The following is a 19,973-nucleotide window of genomic DNA, read 5'->3' as shown; positions in this document are numbered from 1 at the left end:
TCCATAAACATCATCCACAAGAGGTGAGCACTGCTCTGAATATCAACATACAGGGGAAAGGATTCAGGCTCTGGGATTGAGCGTTTTTCTTCTCCTAACTGTCCAGGCCTACTTTATGTCCCCTCCTCCCTACTCCCCACTCCCACCTCTCTCGACTCTAAATGTATTACCTGTGCAATTTCACTCTGGCTCTCCTGCTGTCATTACACACACAGACTCACTCACCTTGGCTAGGTAATCTTCTCTCCAACCGTGGAAAAATGCGGAGTATCGTTGATAAAGAAGGGGGAAGGTCAAATAAATGGCCCCGAAACTCATTACGAGGGTGTGCTCCTATTGTATAATTCATACAAAATGCAAAAAGAAAAACTGCCGAGGTGTTTTCATCTCCCTTTGCCTCCGTCTCACATATTTATTGTTTTTAAAGGACTGCAAAGAAAATATAGCTGCTGAAAAGAGTGACAGGAGAGTTGACTTGAATAATGTAACTTGTCGTTATCAACAGCTCAATGGGTGTGTCAAATAGGGGCCACACAAAGGGTAGTCTGTTATCAAAGCCTAGTGGCTCTGAAAGGAAGAGTGGGCGAACGATGCTTGTCAAAGCTGATGTTCTGATAGGCTTTTCTCTCCAATGACCTTATTTCTGTTCCCTTGCTAGGATGGCATTGATGTATTCTGTTGGGGACTGATATTAAGCCGATCCACTCTGAATACTGGATTTCATCCAAGCTGTTTTGAGCCACCATATTCCTTCGTCCAGCGATGCAATGCGTATTATAAAATGTACACTGTTGTTTATTTTGATTCTGTATTGGACAAACCCCTCTGGCCCTCCTCTACTCGATAGTCCTGTCAAAAGACTAGGGGAATTTGGGTTGTTGTTCTTGGTTCACTAAATCAATGTGTCATGGATAATGCTAGTCTCTTCTGTGGAGATTTACTCTGATTCCGTTCAATTACTTTTTGCACTTGCTGTGTATGGTGGCACATGTTGTTTGTGGTTACTTATTCATTCAGTTTGTTCTCCCACGTTTTATTTGAAGTGGGGGAAATCAAGCCTATACAGAGCTGTCAGTGATGGCACCATGCACACATCTCCAGGGGATTGCAGCAGGTTTGTAGTGCTGGGTTTCTTTAAGGTGGTTATTGTAATGTTACTTTGCATTTATATTGACTTTGGCAATCTGTCATTTTTCTATATATATTTTATGTCTAAATTTACATTTTGCTTGCAGAACACATTGTGTGGGCAGGTATTCTTGTAAAGCATGTGTCAAACTCATTCCACATTAGGCTGAGTGTCTGAAGGTTTTCGCTTCTCTCTTGTACTTGATGAATTAAGGTCACTAATTAGTAAGGAACTCCCCTCACCTGGTTGTCTAGGTCTTAATTAAAAATAAAAAGCAAAAACCAGCAGACACTAGGCCCTCCATGGAATGAGTTTGACATCCCTGTTGTAATGCAATAAGCTGTGAAATATCTGCTTATGTTATGTTCAGCAAGCCATCCTTAGGCTTTTCTATGAGCTTCTCTTACAATGGTTTTAACCAAAGGAACTGTGGAAAACGTGAGAAGTTGAAGGACATTTCAGAATAGCCTATGATTTATATGTGAGTAAACCAGGAATGTGTCCAGAGGTGCTCAGTGGTGATGCATGTGTGTATGTGTGTATGTGTGTGTATGTGTGTGTGTGTTTGTGTGTGTGTGTGTGACGAGAATGACTAACATCTAATGTAGAGGAAGTGGGAAACGGTTATCTGGGGTAAATACTGGCCCTAGTGCGCCAGGAGGAAGATGTGTCCTTCGTACATCTCTGCCTGGCATCATTTGACAGTCATCTTAATGCAGAATAGATTAACTCAGTCTTTCTGCACGGACATTTTTTTTGGTGTGGTTGTGGCCCTGTTCAGCTATGTTGGTCGTGTGTGTGTAATTGACTTTGAAACATTGGCATCGTTGCCACCTGTCAATTCCACACAGCTGTGGCCTGCAAAATCCTCCCGAAAGCTGGTATAATTCTGTTTCTGCCTGAACGCCCTCTCATTGATTCTGCTCATGCGGCCATGCATCACAGGTCAGAGCAGAGTAGAGTATAGGTTGGGTCCAATAGCACTGCTCCTGCTCCCGCAGTATCAGAAGTCAAGGTTCTGTTGAGGTTGAATACCAAGGCCTGAAAGGAAGCTGCTGTTACAACACATAATTCTAGGGACATAGCTCTCCATTTCATTTGTGTGCCCTCTCCTATGTCCGAGCAGTCACCCATAACAGATCTGACCAAAAACAAACCTTATTTCAACAATATCTTGTTCCTTCTTATAATAATTGCTCTGTCAGACTGCTGTTTGCTGGTTCTCCCTATCTCACAGTAGAGGATTTGTAGAATCACAGACCAGGGTGAGTTGACCTCAGGAGGCCTCAGTGGCACAAACATATAGAGACATACACCTACTTTCACTGTGTTGTGTGAATGTTTTTCTAAAGGGGCCTATATCGCACCATCCATGACCATCTGTCGTGGCTTTGTGTTGTCAGAGTGAATCAGATACCAGAGATCCACTAGCAGTAATATTCTTATGTTGAAGATGATCAGCACGATGATGTGCTGTATGCTGATACAGTGTCTTCAGAAAGTATTCACACCCCTTGACTTTTTACACATGTTGTTGTGTTACAGCCTGAATTAAAAATGTATTACATTAAGACTTTATGTCATTGGCGTACACATAATACCCCATAATGTAAAAGAGGAATTATGTTTTTTGAAATTTGCACAAATGAATTAAAAAGGAAAAGCTAGTCAATGTGTATTCAACCCTTTTCTTATGGCAAGCCCTGAATATGTTAAAAAAAAATGTGTAAAAATGTGCTTAACAAGTCACAATATGTTTCATGGACTCACTTTGTGTGCAATAATAGTGTTTAACATGATTTTTGAATGACTCTCATCTCTGTACCCCACACATCAGTCGAGCAGTGAATTTCAAACAGATTCAATCACAAAAACCAGGAAGGTTTTCCAAAGCGTCGCGAAGAAGGGCACCTATTGGAAGATGTGTAAAAAAAAAAAAAAAAAACAGACATTGAATATCCCTTTGAGCATGGTGAATTTATGACTGAGATGTGAAAGATAACTTGTCAATTGTTATAAAAGTTCCTCAGATGGAGGTGCTTAGCTGATAGAATTGTACTGCATTTCAATGTGGAAGCTCTTTTGTGGTCTCTTAGATGAGAGTGAATGTCTATGGACATACTACGGTGCACCTTAGAGGTTTGTGTCTGATTGATGTTGTCTGTAAGGCTGACGATGTTGTCATCAAGGGGGAAATTAAACTCTTTATGGATTTGATAGTTCTGTGTGTCATCGTGTGGAAATAATCTGACTTTGCAGCGTTTAAAAGACAGAGCAAGAAATTATGATTGCTGTAGGGTGAAGTCAGTGTTGTGTAACTGTTCCTTGGGAAGAAAAATAGAGATATACTCAAATCCCTTCCAAATGTCCTTGCAGCTTCATGCAATTCATTTCATTGGTACAGTATTTACAAAAAGTATTCCTCCCTCACTGCTGTCTTTTACGTAAGTAGTATATGCCAGTTTTACAACATTACAGTGACATAAGTCAAGTATGTGAGCGAGAGAGGTTTTATGTGGCTAATAAAATGAATTGTAAGAATGTATAAACAAAACTTTCTGGTGTTCAACCTGATGATGTAATGTAGACTGTTGGAGTGTGCAGTTACTGTACACTCAATCACGGGAATACTTTTATTAAACAGCTTCATTTTGTATAGTTTAGAGAGAACAGTTGATGATAACTCATTACGGAGAATCAAAACCTAGAGGATTTTCATATGTGGGCAATTCAATGGTAACAGAATGACGCTGAGACTGCTTTTTCACTTTAAAAGTATGGCAAACAAAACCCATTGATTGCAAAGTTAAACAAAGCATACAGCTCTATGCACAATAACTCTTTTTTTTAAATTTCCATAGAACATTTGACAAAAATACGTTTACTCAAACAGTGCAGGTGTAAAGTTTGGCAACGGAATGACGGTATAATCTTCAGTTTTGTATGTGACTATATTTTCCCCTGAACTCGGTTATATAGCGACTCTGAATTAAGATTCAAAGATGTCTGCAGAAATAATGGGGCGTCAGCTATGATAAGACACCTTGAGTTTAAAAAAAATCTATTTTGGTTATCGAACTACAGTAAGTGAATCCGATTAACACCCGGTAACAGAATGGGGGTAAGATAATGTCATCATGAGTCCCTGATCTGTACTATACAGAAATGAACAATTATGAATGTCATTATCTTCATGGTGATGCATCCTGAAAGGTATACAAAGGTAGAACATTTTCCTTTACATGTTGGGGTATTATTATTCTGAGCTCCACCCCCAAAACAAGACCACAGAGAGAGGGACGGGTTGTCCAGACAGTTTTCACACTTGCTTTGACAGAAATAGATAGAAATCAGTTATGAGCTGAACACAACAGTATGCCACTGGAAGGGAGGACAGTAGCAGGTGACCCAACTGTGGTTTGTGACTACTATGAATTCCCATTGTAGCCAATTCTGTTGCAGTCAATCTGTTCCAGGTTTTTTGGTCAATCTGTTACAGATCTGGTAACAGAATGACACTTAATAAATCATAGACTGGGACATTTTCAGCTTCCAGAAAATGTGTACCGATCCTTGCGACACGGGGCCGTGCTGAAACATGAGGTGAATGCGGCAGATGAATGGCACGGCAATGGGCCTCATGACCTCGTCACGGTATCTCTGTGCATTCAAATTGCCATCGATAAAATGCAATTGGGTTTGTTGTCCATACCATAACCCTACCGCCACCAACGTTGACATCAGCAAACTGCTCGCCCACACAATGCCATACACGTGGTCTGCTGTTGTGTTGCTGGTTGGACATACTGCCAAATTCTCTAAAATGACGTTTATGCTAGAGAAATTAACATTCAATTCTCTGGAAACAGCTCTGGTGGACATTCCTGCAGTCAGCATGCCAATTGCATGCTCCCCCAGAACTTTAGTCATCTGTGGCATTGTGTTGTGTGACAATACTGCACATTTTAGAGTGGCCTTTTATTGTCCCCAGCTCAAGGTGCACCTGTGTAATGATCATGCTGTTTAATCAGCTTCTTGATATGCCACACCTGTCAGGTGGATAGATTATCTTGGAAAAGGAGAAATGCTCACTAACAGGGATGTAAACAAATGTGTGCAGAACATTTGAGAGAAATAAGCTTTTTGTGAATATGGAACATTTCTGGAATCTTTTATTTTAGCTCATGAAACATGGGACCAACACTTCTTGCGTTTATATTTTTGTTCAGTGTATATATGCCTTAATAAAAATAAATAAATAGACTCTTAGCTTTCATTTGACACCAAATTGTATGCACACCCATATGAACTTCACATGTTAGTGCTCATGGGGCTTTTTACATGGAAATGCTCATGTCTAAAAGAGAGTGAGTTCACTTGTACAAAAAGGCAATTGATTTGACCTTATTAAAATATACAGCTTTGTGGATTCGCTGCAGTACTGTAACACATTTGAGGGTACATTTATTAATTTTCCAGATTTTTAATGAACATCATGACCATTTCATTGGGTTGGTTGACTGATGCTATGTGATTTTCTTGTCAGATGGAATTCATGCTACATCGATAAATAGAAAGCATGGCCGCCACAGAATAAACATGGTTTGATTATAACTGACTTGAATTATGTAGAAACTGTGCTTCATAACATCCCTTGGTGTTTTGAAATCAAAAAGCGTGTAAATTGTCTGTGACACCCACTACTCAGATAGCTGTATAGAATTATTCAAAGTCACTTTTTCCACACTGAATAGAATCGGAGGAGACACGTTGTTGCCGCCCACCCCCTCTGTGAGCAACACTAATTTGAGAAACACATGTGTTATATATATAATAATGTTTGATTTTGAAATATTTATCTAAATGCGATGTAGTTATTAGGATTGTGTCCCTGGGTAACCTTATGTCAGAGAGTACCAGAGTCTCTAATCTTAGAAAAATCCTGCAATGTGAGAAAAAGACAGACAGCATGGCAGCTGTTTTCACTACAAGGCAGGAATGTCAACATCTCCAGCAGAAGGCCTCCCCTCTTATCTCTACCCCCTGACCCCTGGTCCTAAAGCCAGATCCATCAGCGATATAGGGACTTTTATATCAGCCTTAACTCCTTCGAATATGCAGATTATTTCTATTCTTCGCAGACACATTTAGGGTGGAGCATCGGCTCTGTGCACATCCCGCACAGGGACAAAAGAGCTTAGCGTCAGGGTTTTCAGCTGCAGATTACTGCTTCAGCCACGCTACACAATTACTTGTTGTCTTGTTGCCATGGTAGAAGACTGATTTTCTTTTAGTGTTTAGTTTGTCACTATAAATAGACAAACAGCCTCCCTCTGCCTGAATACCTGGTTCTGACTGGCGTTGCTCAATCCATCTCCTTGTTGGGGCGGATTTGCTGGGATCTTTCCTGCGCCACTGCTGTGTTTTATACCCACTAACACTATTGATTGTTACCAGGAGGTTTGAACAAATGTAGGGTAGAAAACTGACAAATCAGTACAAATGGTACAGTTAAAGTAGCAGCCAGATATTTATTTCACTGTGCAAATGAATTGAATTAGCTAAACATTGAGTGACATGATGTAACCACTTTCCCTTATTTATTTTTTCTTGAAGTGCTACAATTCATTACAAGTTTCCGTATTTCTTGGGACGTGGGGCATTGCAATACTTGCAACAATCCATCATCTAAATCCAAACCTGACAGCAAGGTCAAACGGTGAAATTATGCCTCGATACTCTGATCGACTGGGCATCAAGGTCACCTGGAAAAATTAGAATTCTGTCTGGGTGCCCAAATCAAACCCAAATGTTTGCCAGGCTCCAGTGACACAGATCAAAGCAATATTGATGCTGTCCCAGTGCAAAGGGGGAAAAAAAGCTGAACTCACTTCCTGTGGGATTACCATGGTTCATAAATCCCAAAGGAATCAAACTCAGAGATACAGAAAACAAATGTAAGCCCTTGAGGATTAACAATCTAATTTCTCTGCTTGCAAGAATGAAAAGAGGATTTCCATTCCTCCTTTGATATCTGTCATATTAATAATGTATTCATTTCTGCAATTTATGGGATAAAGCATAGCCCTGTGCATCAGAGCCTAGACAGCTCCGGTCAAAGCGAGCCAGGGCTACATTTCTTTTTTGTCTCCTTTGTGCGTTACCTGAAATGGCGGATTGTGTGTAGAGGGTGAATTCCCTGTCAAGCATGTTTTTCCCCCTCCTTCCTTTCCCTGCAGAAAAGAATATCACTTTATATAAAGGGAAAAGTATAAAGCCATGGCCAAGATACAGATACAGTAATGCTGCATTAAATGTCGGATTAAACCCAGAGAATACCTAGCCTAGGGCTCTGGGGCTCCGGGAGACAGACCTGATGATAACGCTATATCGCCTTCCGCCTCACAACACTGCCAAAGGTCACTGCTGTCACAGGCTGCAGAGAACTGGGATTTTATTAACCATGGCCGACTTCTTTAGAGACAGGGGTTAAGGGTGCATACAGATCATTGTCATTGTTGTGTTATCAATGTGTCCATTCATGCTTTGGGTTTTTGTAGCACGCTGTAATGTGTAAAATACGGTATATTCACTTTTCCTCCCTGTGCCGTATTCAAAAGTAGAGCATGTGTGTTGATGTAGGCCCAGCACATTGTGCTGATCCTGAGATGATGAGAGGCCCTCATCCATTATTGGTCTATGTGTTATAGTTTAAATGCCCCCTTTTCATACTTCTGCTCTGAATTGACACAATTATCTTTGAGGACCTTGATGGAGTTGAACATCTCTGTCAATATCTCATTTTAAATGAGAAGATTTCCTGCCAGTGCTCAATCTTCACAGGATCTTTAGAGACAGGTCATAACACACCATCGTTCATTTTCTCTCCAATTAGTCCCCACAATCATGTGCTATGAGAGGAGAGGGTGATGGGTAATTTCCTCAATGGTGACTCCCACAGGCTTGAGTTGGATATAATTGACTTTAGAATGTGACTCATTAACCTGCGTCTGTGGAATAGATGATATATGGGATTTTTATTCACAAATAGACATATCAGTCCCAGACGTAAAGGATATTGCTAATTAATGGTGGCTGGACTGAACCGCCAAGACCCGGTAAGATTGATAACACGTGGGATCACATTTCCTGTCTCTTATCTTCCTTCCCTTGTTTATTTCCCCTGTTGGCCACTCTGTTGTGTCTAAGAGTTATTATCCTCTTGCTTTGCTCATTTTTAATCACTTTCACTGAATCAGAAGAAGGGATTAAGCCTATCAACTGTTGTCGTCATACTAATGTTTCTTAAGGCGGATATGGTCAGTTTAGTCAGCAGTGTACGGTTGTAGTAGGACTTGAACAGTCCCATCTCTGTTTGGACAGAAAAAATTGATGCAGTAACATATCACAACATTATTTTTTGTACAATATTATATCAATATTTGACTCCAAGTATCGATTTGTAACAAAATAAAAACATACATTTTATTTTTTTTCTACTTTAGGTAGAGTTAGCTATTCGGCTGTACATGCGCCAAAACTTTTGTCTTTCTGCAGCAGATATAGTGAGCAATATGTTTGGAACATTCAATCGCAGTATTGAATCACCATACATATAGAATTGTGAGAATCGTGAGAATCGCAATAAATATCATATCGGCACCTGATAATATCACATTGTGAGGTCCCTGGCAATTCCCTGTCCTAATTTGTATGGGTTTTTAATGGTATAACCTGTCTAGCCCCGGGGTTCCGCTAGCGGAACTCCTCCCACATTCCACTGAAAAGGCACAGCGCGAAATTCAAAAAATATTTTTGAGAAATATTTAACTTTCACACATTAACAAGTCCAATACAGCAAATGAAAGATAAACATCTTGTGAATCCAGTCAACATGTCCGATTTTTAAAATGTTTTACAGCGAAAACACCACGTATATTTATGTTAGCTCACCACCAAATACAAAAAAGCACAGACATTTCTTTCACAGCACAGGTAGCTTGCACAAAACCAACCAAACTAACCAAGAACCAACCAAACTAACCAAGAAACAACTTCATCAGATGACAGTCTTATAACATGTTATACAATAAATCTATGTTTTGTTCGAAAAATTTGCATATTTGAGGTATAAATCATAGTTTTACATTGCAGCTACCATCACAGCTACCATCACAAATAGCACCGAAGCAGCCAGAGTAATTATAGAGACCAACGTGAAATACCTAAATACTCATCATAAAACATTTATGAAAAATACATGGTGTACAGCAAATTAAAGAAAAACATCTTGTGAATCCAGCCAATATTTCAGATTTTTTAAGTGTTTTACAGCGAAAACACAATATAGCATTATATTAGCTTACCACAATAGCCAAAAACACAACCCATTTATCAGCAGCAAAAGTTAGCGATCGCAAAAAAACAGCAAAAGATATCTAATTTTTCACTAACCTTGAAAAGCTTCATCAGATGACAGTCCTATAACATCAGGTTATACAATACACTTATGTTTTGTTCGAAAATGTGCATATTTAGAGCTGAAATCCGTGGTTATACATTGTGAAAACGTAGCAACTATTTTCCAGAATCTCCGGATATATTTCTGACACTCACCTATTCTGACCAAATTACTAATCATAAACTTTACTAAAAAATACATGTTGTACAGGAAATGATAGATACACTAGTTCTTAATGCAATCGCCGTGTTAGAATTCTAAAAAATAACTTTAGTACGACATACAGCTTACGTTATAGCGAGACAGCGCCCAAAATAAGAGCGGAATATACGTCTAAACATTTTCGACAGAAATACGAAATAACATCATAAATGGGTCCTACTTTTGCTGAGCTTCCATCAGAATCTTGTACAAGGGGTCCTTTGTCCAGAATAATCGTTGTTTGGATTTAGAATGTCCTCTTCGTCTGTTGAATTAGCAATCAAAACTAGCCAAGTGGCGCGAAGCTGTCCATCGTCACCAAACGCAGAGAACGGAACACGCCAAAACTCCCGAAAAAATTTCAATAATCTGATAAAACTATATTGAAAAAACATACTTTACGATGATATTATCACATTTATCAAATAAAATCAAAGCCGGAGATATTAGACGTCTATAACGAAAGCTTTTCAGAAGCCAAAGCTGATGTCCTTCCCGCATCTTCCAGAACAAAGGAAATTGGGGTCATGTCATTCCAAGACCTCTCTTTTGACCATAGATATAGCTAGACACCCCATTTCACCTCTCACTGCCTATTGACATCTAGTGGAAGGCGTATGAAGTGCATGTATAGTCATAAATTTCAAGCAAATTAATAGGGAGGCCCTGGAACAGAGCCTCGATTTCAGATTTTTCACTTTCTGACAGGAAGTTTGCTGCCAAATGAGTTCTGTTTTACTCACAGATATAATTCAAACGGTTTTAGAAACTTGAGAGTGTTTTCTATCCAATAGTAATAATACTATGCATATTGTACGAGCAAGAATAGAGTACGAGGCCGTTTAAATTGGGCACGATTTTTCCCCAAAGTGAAAATAGCGCCCTCTATCCTCAACAGGATAACCTCCGGTAAATAGCCTACATTGTTCTTCAGAATAATGACATAAAGAATTTCACCCAAATAATTGCCGCATGTACTTTTAAATGACCACCCGGTACAGCCAGAAGAGGACTGGCCACCTCTCGGAGCCTGGCTCCTCTCTAGGTTTCTTCCTAGGTTCTTGCCTTCTATGGAGTTTTTCCGAGACACTTTGCTTCGGCATCTGCATTGCTTGCTCTTTGTGGTTTTAGGCTGTGTATCTGTAAAGCACTTTCCCACTGGGCACAGACGTCAGTTCAACGTCTAGTTTTCAGTGGCCGACGTGAGTAAGACATTTAAGATGGCATCCCTAGCCGCATCCTCAGAGCATGCGCAGACCAGCTGGCTGGAGTGTTTACAGACATATTCAATCTCTCCCTCACCCAGTCCACTCTCCCCACATGCCTCAAGATGTCCAGCAAAGATAACAACTAAAGACTATCACCCCATAGCAGTCACTTCTGTCATCATGAAGTGCTTTGAGAGACTAGTTAAGGATCATATCACCTCTACCTTACCTGACAACCTAGACCCACTTCAATTTGCTTACTCCCCCAATAGATCCACAGACAATGCAATCGCCATCGTACAGCACACTGCCCTATCCCATCTGGACAAGAGGAATACATATGTAAGAATGCTGTTCATTGACCATAGCTCAGTATTCAACAGCACTGAAGTGGTCCCTGACATTTTGTGTGCGTTCCCTTTGATTTCTCTTTGCTCATCTTGTTCACTTTGCTCTCTCTCTCTCTCTCTCGCTCATCACCTTGACGTCTTCTTTGTTTGTTTAACAACCATGGAGACTGTTTCAGGTCTGCTGCTCTTGTCCATGAAAGAAATCAGTTCAGTGGCTATGAAATTGTGAGTTTAGTAATGTTTGTTTTTTGTTGGCTGCTGCAAAGGCAGATTACCAGCCAGCGGTAGCTAGATGGTTTGTGAGATTCTTTATGGATTCTACTGATACAATATATTGATACATAACCCACAGTGTAGACTATCTTCTATATCATTCTTCAACCTGGCAGATTCATTACCACTGACAAATTACTTACTTTTAGCAATGGCTAAAATGACTTATTATGCTGGCTATGACATTAAAACTATACTTTTGATATCATGGATGGTTAGTCCTTGCATCCATAGCTCTGTCAATACATTTGAGTGGTTACATTTTTCAAGCCCCAGCCCTCAGCTTTTACCCGGAAAAAAGTGGTGGGGAGACGCTTTGTTATTGCTTCAAATGCGGATTACCTCTTTAATGGGAGATTAGCGTTTCTATCATTATAGAAAATCCAAGTAGGAAAGCTGTCAATCAATTTGTTCATCAAGGGAATACATTGCACAGAAGATAATATAAATATATTTTAATTCAAATTAGTTAAGTTCAAGTATGACAGTTATGAAAAGTAAAGTCTGGTCATACAGCCTGTCTGGTGAAAAGGTGCTCTCCCACAAAAAATATTTAGGTATTTTTTTCCTTCTGTGCATACACTTTGTGTATGAGGCTTTTCTCCATATATTTTTGGTCTCCATTTTCATTCTGGGCATTTCAACACAGAATTAACTAACAAAACCCCCAGACACTCTATTACAGTTTCTCACTTTGCTCCATCCTTCTCGTGTGTCATCCCCCAGCCATAATGGTTGGGATCTGGGGCTTTGTCTCCTGTCCCCTATCCTTAAGAATCTGAAGTATTTTATTTTCCCTTTGCCTCAAATCACTTCCAGACACCGCAGTTTCCTGTTCCCTAGATCAGGCTGGCTGGCTGGACTGGGCCATCTGAAACTCCAGCTACTCCTTCATTTCCAGGAATAGGAGAAGGCTGGGGAGTTTGGGGCTTTGGAAACCGACAGTTCCACTGTTCCACAGTTTGAGTGTAGCTGTAAAAAGACATTATGCTGGCAATTCCTCTTTTTGTGACTAAAATGCTAACATCTCGTTGCTAGACAAAAGGGAAAAGACTGGATTTTTTTAATAAACCTCACACATTTTAATTATGGTTAAATTGTCTTGTGGGTGATTGAATAGCGGAATAGATGCAGATGTCTTCAATTATTTTTTTTCTTATTTTTTCTATATATCCAGTCATTAACATTCTTGGATACACAGCAATGAGGCATAGCAATTAGACTTGCATAATAACCGAAGACATAATTATTATGTTATGGATGTGACACAAAAAGAGAAACCCTGGTTCTTACTAATTGGAGGCACCACCATAGCATGCGTTGCCTTCTGACGTCTGCTGGTTGTCAGTAGACACCTTTCTAAAGGCTTTGAGTACATGCCATTTGGTTTCACATTCAGTGGAGATATTTCAGATTGGTGCTTGCAATTACAGTCTATTTTGCTATTTCCGATTCAAATTTCTTGCTTCTTTTTTGTTTCTTTAATTGTAATCTCAGCTGTTTAGAAAGTACATTTTTGAGCTGAATAGTTATTCAGCATTTTCTTAATGATACAACTCTTTGGTTAATGGTATTGTTGTGCAATTGCAACATCAATTCAGTTTTGCTGACTGTAGTAAATGTTCATTAACAAGATGCATACCTTCTGTGCGCACCTTGCCATTTTCGTAATTTACAAAGATAGTCTTTCCTCTGCTTTATTCATTTTAAGTTGAAGATACATTTACTAAATTACAGAGGTTGGGGATACTGGCATGAATAAGTTACCTTTCAGAATTCCTAGATAGGCCTATTATTTATGCTGTTTGTGTTCATATACATAATACAGCGCAATCATGTCCTCTGAGACTAGGATTACTAGTCTATCTAACAAACTGATGTGGGTACTTGTAGTTAATAATTACTCCTTAACTTTATGTAGTGGGTTAAGAGAGATCCGATACCCCTACTCCACCAGATACACACATGAACACACATGAACACACATAGTCAGAAGCTGATGTGAAGTGGAACAATTATGTTTGTCTCACTGAACCTTATCCTTCCCTTTGTGGTTTGTTTGTGACTGCCCTTTGTTCAGGCTGTGTATGCACTGCACTGTCTCAGCTGTAGCTTCTTGTCCTTCTCTTACTCTCCATCTCGTTTTCCTTCCAGTTTGTTGTAGTCATGAGTGACAGGTGCATCTTACCTTCACACTGCTCTATCAAACCCCTTCCCACCCACACTCATGTAGCCAGGTATACAGAAGAAGCACTGTGGTTGACTTGTGCAGGGCTTCTAACCTTCAGATATTTCAAGGTAACTTAACCTGAGTGCTGAGCCTTGTTTGCCACAGTAAAATGATACTCAGTCATACACCTTTCAACTCCAAGGGCATGCACTGCCTTCCTGAGCACACCAGAGAGGAAAGAAGCCTAGGGCTGATCTGAAATATCATCACTTTGAGTGCAGCTCCTCTGTGATACATACCTCCTCCGCCATTTCCATCTCCATCCCACAGCCAGCCGTCTCGGTAACGAGACTCCCACCATCGCTTCAAGCTCAGCTGCATCCTCTGCATCCTCTCCCTCGCTCTTTTTTTGGTTGCTTTCCCTTACTCTCATAGTGCAAATTACTGGCTGCTATCCATGGAATCAGTCGTTTTCCTCGGCTCTTGACATCCCTCTGAGCAACGGCATCGGCAGCATCATGAACAGCAGCATGCAAAGCCTGTAGCAGCAGTAACAGTATCTTCTGTACATGCACTCTTCCTTCACCTGTAGCTGTGACGCCACATTGTGGATAATGGCTTTAGCATATTATTCTGACTCTGTCAGCTCAGAGGGAAAAAAGTGGGTGCATCACTCACCTGTTAGAATACTAATGAACTCTTTGGCTCTGAAGTGCATCAAGCCAGACTGGGGTATTTTGTTTGTGAAACACCTACACTGATTAGTCTGTGTAACTGAATGGCAATTAAGAGTCAGGATATGTCCTGGGAGCACAATCGTTGGTTTATTTTCTCTATTTTGTTGCTTTTAAAAGCCACAGGAAGCAGCCCACAGTAACCAGAAACCAAAGACCACTTTTCCTCCTTGCAGTGCGGCTTCAAAGCCTCTTTCCATGCAGTCGTATTGAGTAGAAAATCGTTTTTTGTTGTTGTTTATCCTCTTATGTCTTCTTTTAAAGAGTTAAGTCTGTCAAGGCCATGCATGCTATGCATCTTTGTAGATATACTAGAAGGTCTTTGTTGTGAGGCATTGATTTACAGAAGCCATATCGTATACAAAAGGTAAAAACAGGACAGTATTTTCAAAGTTGATAAACTTGTCAGCAGGGTATATGTGACACAAGTGGTCGCTTAGGACCCCCAGCCGCTAGGGACTCAGTCGGTGTCTCAACTTACTGTTGCGACTTAGAATAGTAGAATACAAAAGGTGCAATTTTGAAATTTGGTTGCGCTTCAGCAGTTTTTCTCTTGTTTTGTCAGTCACTGACAGTCACTAAATTTGAATGTCAGCTAACAATGTTTAGCTTGGTAAGTTAGTCTAGCCAGCTAACTAAACTTGTAGTTATCATGTCCGAATTGAGTCTGGGCATGCAGGGCAGGTGCCCAGGGTTCCTGACTGCCAGGGGACCCCCATTGATTTTGTTAGTCACTCTCACTCAGCCATCATTAACATGGCATGCGTTTTGGCAAAAATGTTCTCTACACCCCATGGCAAAATGGGTAGAATTGTATGAAATGTGTTATAAGATTGCAAAGTGTTTGCTCCCCCATAGCAAAATGTGTAGAATTCCAGGAAATTAACTTTTAAAGAAAAAAAATGTCTCTCTCTAAAATGAATAGGAGAATAGCGGAGAACCTTCTGATCTCAGTCCTCTATGGTAATAGTGTTGGAGCAATTACCTGTCAGAGTGAGAAGCAGCATGGTGAAGCTCTGAGGACTACACAAGACTACAGTCCTGATCACTTGACCCTGATCTGCTTATTTCAACACTGTAAGAATAGGTGTTGACGGTGGTGTCATTTCTCTTTTTTTTTATCCAAACAAAGATTTATATGTGTGCAAGGGGTAAGATTCCCAGAAAGCCAGATTCCTAGGAATAGAACCACCACTCAGACAGATACAGGGGTCATGCTCCAAAATACAACATTGTTAAAGGGAAACACTCAGCACCTATGGTGTAATATACAGACTGCAGTGCGCCTTGTTTTTCCATGAAAGTGGGGTATTAGAGAGCATGTGGTTGGCTTAGAGGGGTGGCTGATTTTCATTATGATATGGTCTGTCTAACAATCTGCCGTGATCATATGGCCACTTTGTGTTGAGTGCAAGCATGTTCTTATCCGTATAACCTGTACAGTACCGTGCTTATATCTTTAAAGGAGGCATAGCCTACTGTTTAGAGGTGCAATCTTATTCACTGTGTTTAACATTTCTTGGAACTTGAATGAAAATACATTTAGCTGTATATTTAATGGTCTTTGTTTTTGTTGTAATGTTTATTCTTTTATTCCATGTAGATTAGGTAATTATACTGAGAAATCATTCAATATCGCATTCGAGCAGTGCAAAAGTATGTCACACATGCCATTCTTAGAGCAGAAATACCTCCACTCTTTTACATCCCCTCAAGCTGCACAGTAAACCAAGCACTAAACCCTCCTCCACTGCTCCAGTAAGTGCTTCAAAGCTGGTCACGAAAAGGGAAGGCCAGGATGCAGGCAGCACATGGAGAATTAATTCCAAAGCTGCTGCATCCCTCTCACAAACCCCATTTGTAACGCTAGACTGTAGTCTCTACCTCTCTCTTTCTCCCTTGCTTTCTCTCTCTTCTATCTCTCCACTCTCTCTCTCTGTATTTCTCTCTTTCCCTCCATCCCTCACTCTCTCTTTTTTTTTTTTTTTTCTTTTTTTTTCTTTCTTTCTTTCTTTCTTTCTTTCTTTCTTTCTTTCTTTCTTTCTTTCTTTCTTTCTTTCTCTCTCTCTCTCTCTACCATGTTGTTGTTGTGTTGTTGTCGTAGGTCTCTCTTTATGTAGTGTATCTCTTGTCATGATGTGTGTTTTGTCCTATATTTGTATTTTTGATCCCAGCCCCTGTCCCCGCAGGAGGCCTTTCGCCTTTTGGTAGGCCGTCATTGTAAATAAGAATGTGTTTTTAACTGACTTGCCTAGTAAAGGTTAGCATAGGCAATTCATTGTATAATGACAACACCCAATAAATACACTGATTGCCCACATCATTCACACAATCAGTACATGTGCACACTCAATAGACGTACTTTGTGCACACACACACAATAGTATGACAATACAGTCATAAACACTTGTGAGAACAGACGGTGGAGCCTCCAGGGTTCTGGAAGACAAGGGCATATATCAAATCTACACAGACATGAATCACCTTTATTGCTTTAAACCAATTCCATCTAGACCTATGTGTGACTGGACTTACAGAATTAAACCGGCACTAGAGAATAAGAGAGAAAGAGAGAAAGAGAGAGAGAGGGAGTGGGAGAGGGATAGAGAGAAAAAAGCCCCCTTGTTCAATTCCTAAAAGCTTCTCTTTTCTTGTACAATTTTAATGGTAGGTAAGCTGAACCCCTCTGCACAGGGAGGTTCAGGTTTGAGCATACAATTCCATACTCTGTCTGCTGTTAAAATGCATTTGTTTTGCTTGCGATTAAAAAATGATAGCTCCAATAACCATTGGGGAACGATTGCGTTTCCTACTTAAAAAAAAGAAGAACTACAAGAACTATAATCCAGCTATAAAAACCAAACCCCAACCCCCACATGCACTTTCAGAGTCTGAAGAAATGCTTTACCTTTTGAGGACATCATTTGACAGACCCCCTTTCTACTGTGTGAAAATCATGAGACATTTGATTCTTAATATAACCCTAATGAAGCCCTGCATTGAACCAGTAAAATGTTTTTTGTATGCACTGCTTAATGATATTTCCTTTGAGTACTATGCTTGCTGTTTAGAGTTCAATTATGTAAGAGCCCCACTGAGCTGATAAGTGCTTTTTGGGGTTCCCCTCAATCAAATGGTGTGGGATCGTATGCCTTTTAGAGTCTATTGATGTGTTGGGACTCAATATTAAACAGCATGGAACGAACTCAATTATTCCACTTTCCCCTTTGTTCCAGTTAAAATAGTCCTATTGGTGTAACAGTTTAACTTTAGTCCGTCCCCTCGCCCCGACCCGGGCGCGAACCAGGGACCCTCTGCACACATCAACAACAGTCACCCACGAAGCATCGTTACCCATCGCTCCACAAAAGCCACGGCTCTCGCAGAGCAAGGGGAACCACTACTTCAAGGTCTCAGAGCAAGTGACGTCACCGATTGAAAGGCTATTAGCGCGCACCACCGCTAACTAGCTAGCCATTTCACATCCGTTACATTGGCAGTGCACTAAGACATGTGCTGTTACAGCACCTCAATGAGATACTGAAGACACTTGCTTAATGTCAAAAAGACTGCACTGAAAGAGAGGGAGGATTTTTTCTGCCCAGTGCCTCTCTCCTGATCTTCTCTTTTCATGGCTGTGATAGTGTGAAGTTACTGGCTACTTTTAGAATAGCGGAGACTTGGAGAAAGACTAGAGGGATTGTTTTAATTGTTCCTCACTGTCAGGTCACTCCATTTCACCTCAGACATCCCCTCTCCACCACTGTCCATGGCTGGGCTTGAACAGTAGAAATAGAGCCGGAGTCACACACTACAATTAAGAAACAAGGATATTTGTAGCTGGCAATTTAGTTTCTACTGGAGCACAAGCTATTTTTTTCCCTTTATCCTGTAATTATTGTCTCTAAGTCTCAGTAATAATTTTGCACTTACAAGCAGCTGTGGCATTTTCTTACCCCTCATTAAGTTATTTATTCAAGAGGAACATGATACACTACTTTAGCGTTTTCCTTCATGAATCTTGTTCTGGAGGCAGCTCTGCAGAGTGGTCACTAGCTGGCACAGCCACAAAGTCATAAAATCTGATTTTAAACCTAACCTTAACCCTAACCTTAACCTTAAATTAAGACCAAAAAGCACATTTTTGTTTTCATACATTTTTACAATATAGCCAATTTTCACTTTGCAGCTGGTCAATCTTGCGGCAGTGGCTCAGTCCTGCCTCCAGGGCAAGACTCATGACAATAAACCTGCATATATTAGTCTGCAGCTATGGCCTATCCGCCCTTTTACATTATTTACAAGATGCTATAGAGTGTTGATATACACGTGAGTATAAAAACATTAAGAACGCCTTCTCTTTCCATGACATAGACTGACCAGGTGAATCCAGTTGAAAGATTTGATCCCTTATTGACGTCACCTGTTAAATCCACTTCAATCAGTGTAGATGAAGGGGAGGAGACAGGTTAAAGAAGGATTTTTAAGCCTTGAGACAAGTGAGACATGGATTGTGTATGTGTACCATTCAGAGGGTGAATGGGCAAGACAAAAGTTAAGTGCCAGGTGCACCGGTTTGTGTCAAGAACTGGAAGGCTGCTGGGTTTTTCACGCTCAACAGTTACTAATTTGTATCAAGAATGGTCCATCATCCAGAGGACATCCAGCTAACTTGACACAACTGTGGGAAGCGTCGAAGTCAACATGGGCCAGCATTCCTGTGGAATGCTTTCGACACCTTGTAGAGTCCATGCCCCGATGAATTGAGGCTGTTCTGACTGGGGGAGGGGCAACTCAATATTAGGAAGGTGTTCCTGATGTTTGGTATAGTCCGTGTATTTTTCCATATTCACAAATTCTCCGATGCCTCCCTCACCATTCCATAGTGGTGCTGCATTGGTGCTGCATTGAAACATTTAGCTGTCTAGCCAGCCACTGGAATACTTAATACATGACTCACAGTCACTGTATTACTGTAACAGATGAGAGATTTTGCATCACTTGTGAATCACTTACCATCAATTAGTGACTTTGAACCAGACTACTTATTCAGCACATCTGTCTTAGCCAAGACGGAAGCAAATAGAGATCGATCTCGAGGTGAATCATGTATTAGAACCCTCTTGATTCGTCTTGGAGTGGGGATGCATTTTAAATTAAATGTAGGCAAAGTTATAGGACCACCATTTTTTTACATTTACATTTCAGTCATTTAGCAGACACTCTTATCCAGAGCGACTTACAGGAGCATTTATGGTTAAGTGCCTTGCTCAAAGGCACATTAGCAGATTATTCACCTAGTCGGCTCTGGGATTTGAATCAGTAGCCTTTCGGCCACTGGTAGGCTACTTGCCGCCCGTATGTACCACATGGATATTGTTGCAACATTTTGTGGGTGGAAGCTCACTCTTTCAAGTACCTCTTTAGAGGACATACCAAGAGAAATA

Source organism: Salvelinus namaycush, chromosome 1, assembly GCF_016432855.1.
Source record: "Salvelinus namaycush isolate Seneca chromosome 1, SaNama_1.0, whole genome shotgun sequence".
NCBI classification, from domain to species: domain Eukaryota; kingdom Metazoa; phylum Chordata; class Actinopteri; order Salmoniformes; family Salmonidae; genus Salvelinus; species Salvelinus namaycush.
Note: the sequence above shows the minus strand (reverse complement) of the source record.